Source organism: Myotis myotis, unplaced genomic scaffold, assembly GCF_014108235.1.
Source record: "Myotis myotis isolate mMyoMyo1 unplaced genomic scaffold, mMyoMyo1.p scaffold_m19_p_14, whole genome shotgun sequence".
NCBI classification, from domain to species: Eukaryota; Metazoa; Chordata; class Mammalia; order Chiroptera; family Vespertilionidae; genus Myotis; species Myotis myotis.
Window position 1 is genome coordinate 16,530,484 of NW_023416318.1, and position 10,850 is coordinate 16,541,333.

General features: G+C 43.1%; 1 pseudogene; it reads left to right on the plus strand.

Moving 5' to 3' along the window:
- The first annotated feature begins 4,497 nt into the window (after positions 1 to 4,497).
- On the plus strand, positions 4,498 to 9,861 carry LOC118669415 (annotated as a pseudogene).
- Positions 9,862 to 10,850: the final 989 nt, after the last annotated feature.

Consider the following 10,850-nt stretch of genomic DNA (forward strand, 5'->3'; position numbering starts at 1 on the left):
CTCCATTATTTTCACTCACTATTTGCTTGAATAATTTAGGCAAGAAAGCTAAATTATACATAAAGTGTACAGTTAGAAGAAAAAGTTCATGCACAGCCCTAGGCTACAGCCTCCCCTAATGATGTCTGAAGTCAGTGAAAAGAACTCGTTAGACTGAGAGTAATTTCTCAGGGTTTAATTTTTTTTCTTAAAGCAATAATGTTCTTATAAAAATCTGACAAATAATACACTAAAAGAAAAGCCACAAAAGAGAACCTCCAGTTAAGGCCTTAGCCCCTGTAAACTTTCACTTAATCTCATGTAAAAGTTGGTGTATGATATACAACAATGCATGATGGTTGAGTGATCTGATTCAACAGGGAAAGTGCACGTCTTAACTGAATAGAGTTGCTATTTGGCCTCATTAGAATTCTGAAGTTATGGAGTTAAAAAGAGATGCTTCAGGCTTAGAGATAAACTCAAAATTGACTGTGGGAAGGGGATCAGCAACCACTCAGTGTACCATCATTTGAGCAAGTAGTTGCCACTCGCTAGGATATTGTACTTTAGGAGCAACCCATATCATCAAACATTCACAGATTCACTAAAATGTTAACATTCCCTGTAAGTGTAACAACAGAGAATCTGACTGCAGTAAGATGACAGGAATACCAAAATGGCACTGTAGTCACCTTTGATTTCTGGGATGCCTTTGTTCTTTTCTTAAAGTTACACAATTGTAGAATTTGAAGAATCCAGTTCAGCCCTTTCATTTTACAGATGAGGAACCTGAGACACAGACAGGAGAAGTGATGAGCTCACGGCTATGCGGTAATGTGTTTGTTTATTCATTCCAAATATTTATACATTGAGAGACAAGAGAAAGGAATTCCAAGCAGAGAGACCTGCCGTATGTGAAGGTAAAAAGGTGGGAACCAGCATGGTGCCTTGGGGGAATGAGAGGTACCAACTATTGCCTGTTTACCTCTGCCCCAGCCCCCACTTCTAAGGGAATCTGCACCAGGGCAGGATAAACAGACAGGTAAAGGCACAGGGACTCAGGAGCTGACTGCCTGAGATTGAACCCTGACTATGCTTAAGAATAGCTATAAGATTTAGGCAGTCACTTACCTCTCTGATTTAGTTCCCCTAACAGTAAAATGATGGTGGTAATAACAGACTCTACTTCTTAGGGTGGTTTTGAATAGATATTAATGCATATAAAGTATTTATAGACATGTCTAACATTTAAGAGTTATATAAATATTAGTTATTATTATTATTAATATTAATAGAACATAAGCCCTTCTGTATGAATTAGGGTTCCTGGCCACAGGTAAGGAGTGGTAGGCACTTGACTGTGTGCATCTGACAAGTAGCCAATGTCCTATAACTTGTGTTGCCTGTGTTTAAAGAGATAAATTGGGCCATCAAAGTAGGGCCATTTAAAAATTACAAAATGGAAAACCAAAAATCTAGGTTAGTTAACAGGAGGCTGAGAGGAAATATGGTTGAGAAGATTCAGGGTAGGGCAGGCATTATAGTCCCAAGTGAAAAATAATGTTATGAAGTTTTGAAGAAGCCAACTGGTTGGAAAGGAGAATAGGGTATGTGCCTGCATCTGTGCTTGTGACAAGCTACACACACATACAAACAAGAACAAAAAAAACAAGCAACTGGAGTTCCTGAAAACTTTGTATTTCTAGGCTAAGTCTGTGGGTAAAAAGACTCTCATTAAATCCTCTGTTCATAGAGGTAACTGGAGTGAATCTCAGTTCCTTGCAATCAAAAAATTGTACTCTCCCACTTTCTCCTTGGTAATCTTTTCTCATCAGGAGAAAGTGGGAGAGTGAAGCTTAGGAACCAAGAGGGGAGAAAATTTCAAGGTGAAGAGATTGATCAGTAATGTCAAGTGCAGAAGAAAGTTCATGTAAGCTAAGGGCACAAAAACCATCCATTGAATGTTGCAGACTGGAAGTTATTTGAGACTTAAGCTAAAGGAGTGAGAACAAAATAAAGATGACAATGGATTGAGGTAGAAATAGGATGGGAAACAAGGAAAGAAAGCAAGTATACTCCAGCTGTAAACAAAAGAAAGGTAAAGAGAATGTGGAATCAAATAAGAATTATTTGTTTGTTTCAGACAAAATAGACTTTATATGCAGATGAACTGAAAAGCAAAAACTAGTGATACAGGAAAAAGAAGACCTGAAGGAGCAGGGTTCCTACTGAGGAGGTAGGAGAACACACAGTCCAGGGCAAAGGCGGAAGGATGAAGCCTTGGACAGGATGCGGGACAATGCCTCCATGGAGACAGGAGGAAAGGATGGAGTCCAGTGAAGAAAGGTTTGTAGTTGAAGATTCAGCAAGTTGCGGGAGCTTTGTGTTTAAAGGAGCTGTTTTTTCTCAGGGAAGTAGGAAGCAAGAACATTTGATAAGGACAAGGGGAAAAGCTACGGTGCAAGGAGTTTGAAGAGAAAAGAGAATGTTAGAACAAACACTGCAAGGACCAGGAGAGGGGCTGAACAGACCTCATAGAATTGCAGGCCAATTAAGAGCCCCGCTAGGTTTGAAGAACATTGGTGTGTGGTAGCACCAATCCATGTGGTGATCTGATTTCGTCAGCACTGGTCCCCATCCCAGACATAGGAGGAGAGAAACCAAAAGACTGGAGGATACAGGATTGGTGTACTGGAGATGCAAAGGAAAGGAAGGAAAGGAAGTCCAGAGTGATGGTAAAAGAAAGATGGGTAAAGAAAGATGGACTAATTTAGGTTTCTAAGAGATAAATATGACTTAAGAGAGAGATGTTAGTTTGAGAGGAAAGAAAGAGGGGTTTGGATTAGAAACTTAGGGATGGATGATCCAAAAAATGGGAATTATGAGAAGAAAAGAGTGGTGACAAACACAACAGGAATTTATTGTTAGTGTGTGGAATACCGGAGTTTAAGATTTCAGAAATGAAGCAGTTAATTGTTGCCCTAACCAAGATCAAAGGCAGGTCCCCTTCTTCAGTTATAATTGTCCTTTCCTGGAATGCCTCTGACTTCTCCTAAAGGTCCTAGAGTGACAACCAGAAGGCCAAACTTGTTAGAGCCTGGCACAGACGTTTGCCAGGGTGATCTATCCTCTTCTGTCACTGCAGTTCCAACTGAGGCTCAAAAGGTGGAGGAAGTGTAATCACCCTGTTCTTTGGAGTCCATTGCAACGCATTAATAACTTGCTGTGATATTACAGCTTTACATCTTACACTGGCATCGTTTTGTCACATCAGTTTAATATTGCCATCATGTAGCTTGGTATTAATGTGATACAAAAGTAAAATTACAAGCACACTCTTTATATTGTTACTAGAGGCCCGATGCATGAAAATTCACGCAAGAGTAGGCCTGCCTTCTCCCCCAGTTGCTGGCACCGGCTTCCCTCTGGCACCTGGGACCTGGGCTTCCCTGCTCTGGTCACCAGCAGGCACCCGGGACCCAAGCTGGCTTCCCCTGGACCACCCACAGGCACCCGGGAGCCGGGCTGGCTTACCTCAGGCCCCGGCTTCATCACAAAGGATGTCTGGAATGATGTCCAGAAGACATCCGGTCAATTAGCATATTACCCTTTTATTATTATAGATATTGAAATCTAGTGTGTATATGACACTAATACTACTCCAACTCCATAAAATATACATTTTGTAAAACAAAGACATTTTAATGTTATGTTAGAATAAGAATGCAGATCATTACATTTCCAGAACCATAGAGCAGAAGAGGAGGACCCAAGGGACCTGACTCTAGTGAGCTCTGTGGAAAGCACTCTGAGGGTGTTTCCCATGCATGACAACCCAAACCTTGCCTTCCCTGGTGACCAGGGCAGTGCCCTGGCCCAGCTGCATTAGAATAAGAGTCAGCAAACTTTTTCTCTAAGGATCAGTTAGTAAGCATTTTTGTCTTTATGGACCATTCGGTGGCAACTACTCAAGTCTGCCATGGTAGTGCAAAAGCAACCGTAGGCAATATGTAAATAAATGAGCGTGCTGAGTTCTGATAAAACTTTATTAGTAGCACTGAAGTTTAAGTTTCATATACTTTTCACATGTCATGAAGTAACTTTTTTATATTCTTTCCAACCATTTAAAAATACAAAAACAACTCATAGCTTTGGGGCCCTCATACCTGGCTGGTCTTCTGAAAACTTGGTAAAAGTTTTAAATGTACATTTTTTCCCCAAGCCAAACACAAACAAAATTATTTTATATAATTAAGGAAATGTAAATGTTGACTGAGTATTATGTTAAGAAACTATTGTTACATTTGTAGTTCTGCAAAAAAATATTTTAAAAGTTCATAATTTTCTTTTTTGACCTGTATACTTAAGTATGTAGGGATCAAATGATATAATGTCTGAAATTTGCTTTAAAATTCTCCATCAGGAGGTATGGACCTGCGTGTCCTTGGACTTAGAGAGCAGGACGTCCAGCTTGCTAGTGGGAAGCTGTGCCTCGCGTGACTAACGAGCAGCTTAAAAATGGGTGATGTTTAGAAGGGCAAGAAGATTTTTGTTCAAAAGTGTGCCCAGTTTCCATACTGTGAGGAAGGGAGGCAAGCACAAAATTGTGCCAACTCTCCATGGTTTCTTTGGGTGAAAGGCAGGTCATGCCCCTGGAATTTCTTACACAGATGCCATCACCTGGGGAGAGGCTACACTGATGGAGTATTTGGAGAATCCCAAGAAGTACATCCCTAGAACAAAAACGATCTTCACTGGCATTAAAAAGAGTGCAGAAAGGGCAGACTTGATAGCTTATCTCAAAAAAGGTACTAATGAGTATAGTTGGCCACTGCCTTATTTATTACATATGTCCCATAATTTTTTTTATGTGTACCATTTTTAAATTGATCTCATAACCAGAATTCAGATCATGAATGGCTAATAGAGCATTTCTTTTGGGCTGTACTGATTTAAATAAAAATGGCTTGTGGTTAAGTGAATATGGTCAGCTTTTTGAGCTTTGATGGTAATTTTGGTTAAGCAAGCACTATCACTGTCCTCCCATCTAAGAATATGGTTGGACTTGATTCGTAGTGTTCAACTTCTCACAGAGGTGGTGAGTGCCATCTCAAAACCTGTAGGAGACTGGCTTATATTTAGATTTATATGACTGGTTGTATTAATGTGTTTACATTCTGAGGAAATCCCTTCACTGTCTCTTAGGCCTGCAAGACTTCCTTGTGTTTCAAGTTGTGTTCATTCATCTATTGAAAGGTAAGGGTTGCAGTTAAGCTGGCAGTGACCATTTTGTCCTTTTGGTCCCAACTATGCCAATTTAATAAAATTCTCTTATCTAAACTGTTGCCTTTTACTGAATGAAGGGCATTTTAGTGTGCTTTATGTATAGTATCAAATAAAGAGTATTTAACACTTCTACATTTTATAGATGATCTTTAAGTTCAGGTGCTTTTAAAATTCAGTGTGACAAGATATAGTAGCAAACTTTGTGAATCCTTAAGTCAGAGTAAGTTATAATTCAGGGTTGTCTTGAACAGCTATTCATTTACTATATATGTGTGTGATTGGTAATGGTGTTTTTGCCAGCTGACTAGGATTAAAGTAGAGAATAGATCAACACAAAATTGTAAATTATGTCACCATAAGGCTCAAGATAATTAAAAACAAAGTTACAGATTAATGAAATAAAATAAAATAAAATAAAATAAAATAAAATAAAATAAAATAAAATAAAATAAAGTACTCCATCAATAACAAAAGGGGGAGGAGAGTGGAAATTCTGGGGAAAAATGGGGGTAGCTATATGGAAATATTGATGGTTATTGAAGTTAGGGAACAGCGATAGCCAAGAATGAATTGATTTCTTGTATTCCCCACATTTGAGTATCTACACTAATAAAAGAGAAACATGGTAATTGGCATACAACCACTACCCTTCCCATTGGCTAATCAGCGAGATATGCAAATTAACTAACAGCCAAGATGGCGGCCAGCAGTCAGGCAGCTTGAAACTAACATGAGGCTTGCTTGCCTCAGTGACGGAGGACTCCAACGTTCCCCGCCTCCGGCTGCAGTTTAAGAAACTATGTAACAGTTCCCCGCCTCTGAGCCTGCAGTTTAAGAAACTATGTAACAAATACCACCGGACTTCAGCCAGCAGGATCGCAACATTGTAAGCAAAGGCCAGAAACCTACTTTCAGCAGCGGGGGCCTAAGAGCTGGAGCCAAGCCTCAAGCTAAAGCTGGCCCAGAATAAAAAAAAGGAAAAAAGGAGCGGTTGGGAGCTTCAGTCACCCCAGCCTGAAAACAGCCCTCAGCCCCTCACCCAGGCTGGTCAGGCACCCCAGTGGGGACCCCCACCCTGAAGGGGTTGTGACCAGCTGCAAACAGCCATCATCCCCTCACCCAGGCTGGCCAGGCACCCAGTGGGGACCCCCACCCTGATCCAGGACACCCTTCAGGGCAAACCAGCTGGCCCTCACCCGTGCACCAGGCCTCTATGCTATATAGTAAAAGGGTAATATGCCTCCCAGCACCGGGATCAGCGGAGCCGCGAGGCCTCCTGGCACCGGGATCAGTGTGACAGGGGGCAGCGCCCAAACACCCTGATCAGCCCTGCTCTGTGTGTGACAGGGTGCGGCACCCCAACCCTCCCTCCCCCACGGGCCCTGCTCTGTGTGTGACGGGGTAGAGCCATAACCTCCCCATCGGCCCTACCCTGAGTGTGAGAGTGGCGGCGCCCCAACCCCCTGATCAGCCCTGATCTATGGGTGATAGAGGGTGGCGCCCCAACCCGCTAATCCGCCCTGCTCTGTGTGTGACAGGGGGTGGTGCCCCAACTCCCCTATCAGCCCTGCTCTGTACGTGACGGGGGGAGCTCCCCAACCCCCTGATGGGCCCTGCTCTGTGCGTGACAGGGGGTGGCACCACAACCTCCCCATCGACCCTGCCTTGAGTGTGACAGGGGGCGGTGCCCCAACCCCCCAATTGGCCCTACCCTGAGCGTGACTGAGGGTGGCATCGCAACCTCCCAATCCGCCCTGCTCTGTGCATGACAGGGGGCGGCGCCCCAACTCCCCAATTGGCCCTGCTCTGAGCCCGACTAGGGTCTGCACCTAGGGATTGGGCCTGCCCTCTGCCACCCGGGAGCAGGCCTAAGCCAGCAGGTCGTTATCTCCCGAGGGGTCCCAGACTGCGAGAGGGCACAGGCCGGGCTGAGGGACCGCCCCTCACCCCTGAGTGCACAAATTTTTGTGCACCGGGCCTCTAGTCTATAATAATAAAAGTATAATATGCTAATTAGACTGGACAGCTGAACAACCTTCCATACATCATTCCATATGTCCTTCTGGACAAAGCTGTGGTGGCAGGGGCCGAGTCAGAGGCAGTTAGGGGTGATCAGGCAGGCAGGCGAGTGGTTATAGGTGATCAGGCAGGCAGGTGAGTGGTTAGGGGCAATCAGGCAGGCAGGCAAAATGGTTAGAGGTGATCAGGCAAGTGGTTAGGAGCCAGCAGTCCCAGATTACAAGAGGGTGCAGGCCGGGATGAGCCCCCTGACCCTTCCTCCCGTGCATGAATTTCATGCACCAGGCTTCTAGTGTTTAGATATCTTCATAAAAAGTTAAAAAAATAAAATGCATATTCCTTGGATCTCACACAGATCTACTGAGTAACAGGATCTGATGAAGATGTTGGGTTGAGGGATGGTGGAAAGTGGGTGGAGTTTTGAGGAAGCCAACTGGTTGGAAAGGAGAATGGGGTATGTGCCTGCATCCATGCATGTGACACGCTACATTCATTTATCTTTTGAGAGACTGAATGAATGAGTAAGTGACTGGTGACATAATGGACGTGGGAAATGCAGACAGAGCAGATGTGAATAATGAAAACTAGAGGATTCACAGTTTTGGTTATTCCAAGTACTAACAATATTTGAGTCTCCTCTGCTATCCTCATTTCAATATTTTGGCCATATTTCTTATTAATTAAAATCACCTCAAGACTTGAATTCTATGCAAAATATTCAGTGTGTCTGCTCCATCTTCCAGGAGTAGGTCTTTAATCAGGGTATCCGGCCGGGCTGCCTTTGAATTTGTTTGACCTGATTCACTATTTACAGAGGCACATACTCTCAACCTTCCTGAGTCTTGGGTATTTTACCTCTCTGCCTTTCTCCACTATCCTACTGTCTTGTCATCTAGATAATAAAAGCCTAAGTGACTGTTATGGCAGAACAACTGGTCGCTATAATGCACACTGACCACCAGGGTGCAGATGCTCAATGCAGGAGCTTCCCCTTGGTGGTCAGTGGGCTCCCATAGGGGGAGCGCCACTCATCCAGAAGCCAGCTCAGAGCTGACGAGCACAGCGGCAGTGGTGGGAGCCTTTCCCACCTCTGCAGCAGCGCTAAGGAGCAGAGAACCGAGTGGTAAGGAGCAGCGAGCAGGAGGGTGGTAAGGAACGAGGGCCTAAGCTGGCAGTCAGACATCCCTGAGGGATCCTGGACTGTGAGATGGTGCCGGCCAAGCTGAGGGATGCCCCCCCCCCCCGCCCCCCGCCCCGCCCCCGCTCCCCAGTGCATGAATTTTGTGCACCGGGCCTCTAGTTAGAAAATAAGAAACAAGCCAAGGCCTCTTGGTACACAGAGTACAGTGTCCTCTCTTCCCTTTAATCCACCCAAAAGTGGGAGGTGTGTGGAAAACACCCAGAGGCTCTAAGCCCCTGAGATCAGTCGCATCTGTGCTCCCGGCATTTTTGTCTTTTTTTTTCCCCCAGTCATTTCCTTTTTTTTTTTTTTTTCCCAGCTGGAAGAACCTGAGCCTGAGACATGACATCTTTTAGGAAATCCAGTTAAACCCTAAGCTTTCAAACAACTAGGTTTAGATTTGCCCAAGGGATGCGAGGAAGTGGCCTGCGAGCTCCTTCTGTGATGGGAACCTCTCTGGAGACCCGGCTCTTTCCTGTAATCTCCGTGAGCTTTTTGCAGAAAGCCATATTTCTTCCCAGTCTCTCTTTTCCTCCCTGTCTGAACCTGCCTTCATCTTCCTAATGGCTAATTAAAAAATTACAACCAAGAGCATTAAATAGTAAACCCCTTCCCTGCTGTTCTCCGATTAATTTTGGACGCCCCAAGCACAACGTCTTAAAAAGAATTAGAAAAGGGGCACCTTTCTGCTTGCAAACTGCAAGATAAAACAGCCTTCTAATGGGGAGGGAGGCTTTTATTTGAATGGGTAATCTTTCAGTGCAGTGCATGCCTGGGCGTTATTTACATCTTACTCCAGAAAGTTAAAGTTTGGGGGTCACATTCTTTGCAGCATTAAGACTTTTCACTTGTGCGTGTTAAGAAGTGTGTGTGTGTGTGTGTGTGTGTGTGTGTGTGCGCGCGCGCGCGCACTTCCTCTTCCCTTGGTGCCTGATGATTTCATTCAACACTGAAGCAACTAGGAGTTTTAAAACTCACAGTTATTTCTTTTTCATTAAAGTTAGAAGTCTGAGCTTGATGAAAACTCATCTCAATTCACGACATGCCCACTTATGTGGCTGCCTTTTTCCATTTGCAACGGGAGATCTCAGAAGGCAGTGTCTAAGTAGGAATCAACACAGTGTTCCACTTGCATTTGCTTACACGTTATCTTAACACTTTATTCCATATTTTAATAGGACAAGAGTTTAAAAACCGGAAGCAGACGTTGTCAGCTCTGTCTAGTTTAGATTGTTCATCATCAATTGTTTTTTCTTGTGATTATACAGTTTTACTTTATCATCCCTTTGATAACAATTTCTGCATGAAAATTGACTTTATATTTCATTTTCCCCGTCTGTTATCTTAGCGGCATTCAGACGCAAACACCCTTTGTGCTGCGCTGGCAATATAACTGATCAGGCGAAGCTGTGCCATAAGAAATCAAAACCATAATAATGTCTTTGGGTTTTGCATTTTAAATACTGTGTTCATTGTTGCACTGAGGTTTCGGATCCCTTTCCAGACATTACGGAGATTACCTTTGGTAATGCCTATTTCATTGTACTTTGATATAAAATAATGTGTGTCATAAATCATGTGAGCGACTGCCATTAAACAGAAAAGCACCTACTTAGGATATGTAACAATTTGCTTTTCTAATTTGAAAAAGATTGAGGCATTTTAATTATAGAAGGTCTTTGTAAATGAGACTGGAATTCAATATAAAATTGTATTCTTTATGGAATTGTAGATTAGAAATAATAAAATCCTTATTCATTAATTTTACATTATTTTTTTTCACAAGCGTTAAATAAAAACATTCTTGAGCGGGTTTTCTAAATAATGCCCTACACTTCGGTCACCATTCATCTGGGAAAAAGTTAGGTGTACTTATTTCAGGAAAAGGAACAAGATCATCAGTTGTTCTTGTGGGTTAATTTTCAATTGTACATTTAAGAAATTTTTCAGTTTAAAGGTGGGAACATCGTTGTCTAAAAAGTTGAGAAAAGACAACGAAGGGAGGTGAAGTGAACGGGTCGGGGAGAGCTATGTCAAATTGTTTCAAGATTGCTTCCATTTGGAAAAGAATGAAGGGTGGGAGCCTTCTCAGTAAAGAGCAATTTAGAATGAGGGGAGCCCTCCTCTTTAAAGGTGATCAGGGTTCTGAACACGGCTGTTGTAGCGAGATTTAAAATTATGAGAGCTCTTCGCATTATTTAAAACATTGATTTTTTTATCAAATGGATTTCCACGTTTTATGTCTTCAGTGACTAGGTAATTACAGCGGCCTGGAAACTGAGGTATTTCATTCTGAACCTGGTATTTTCTCTTTGGCTCCTTCCCCTTTCTCTCCCCGTCTTCTCCCCCTTAATAAGTTTTCTAGTTTCCCTTGCTGCTAGGACAG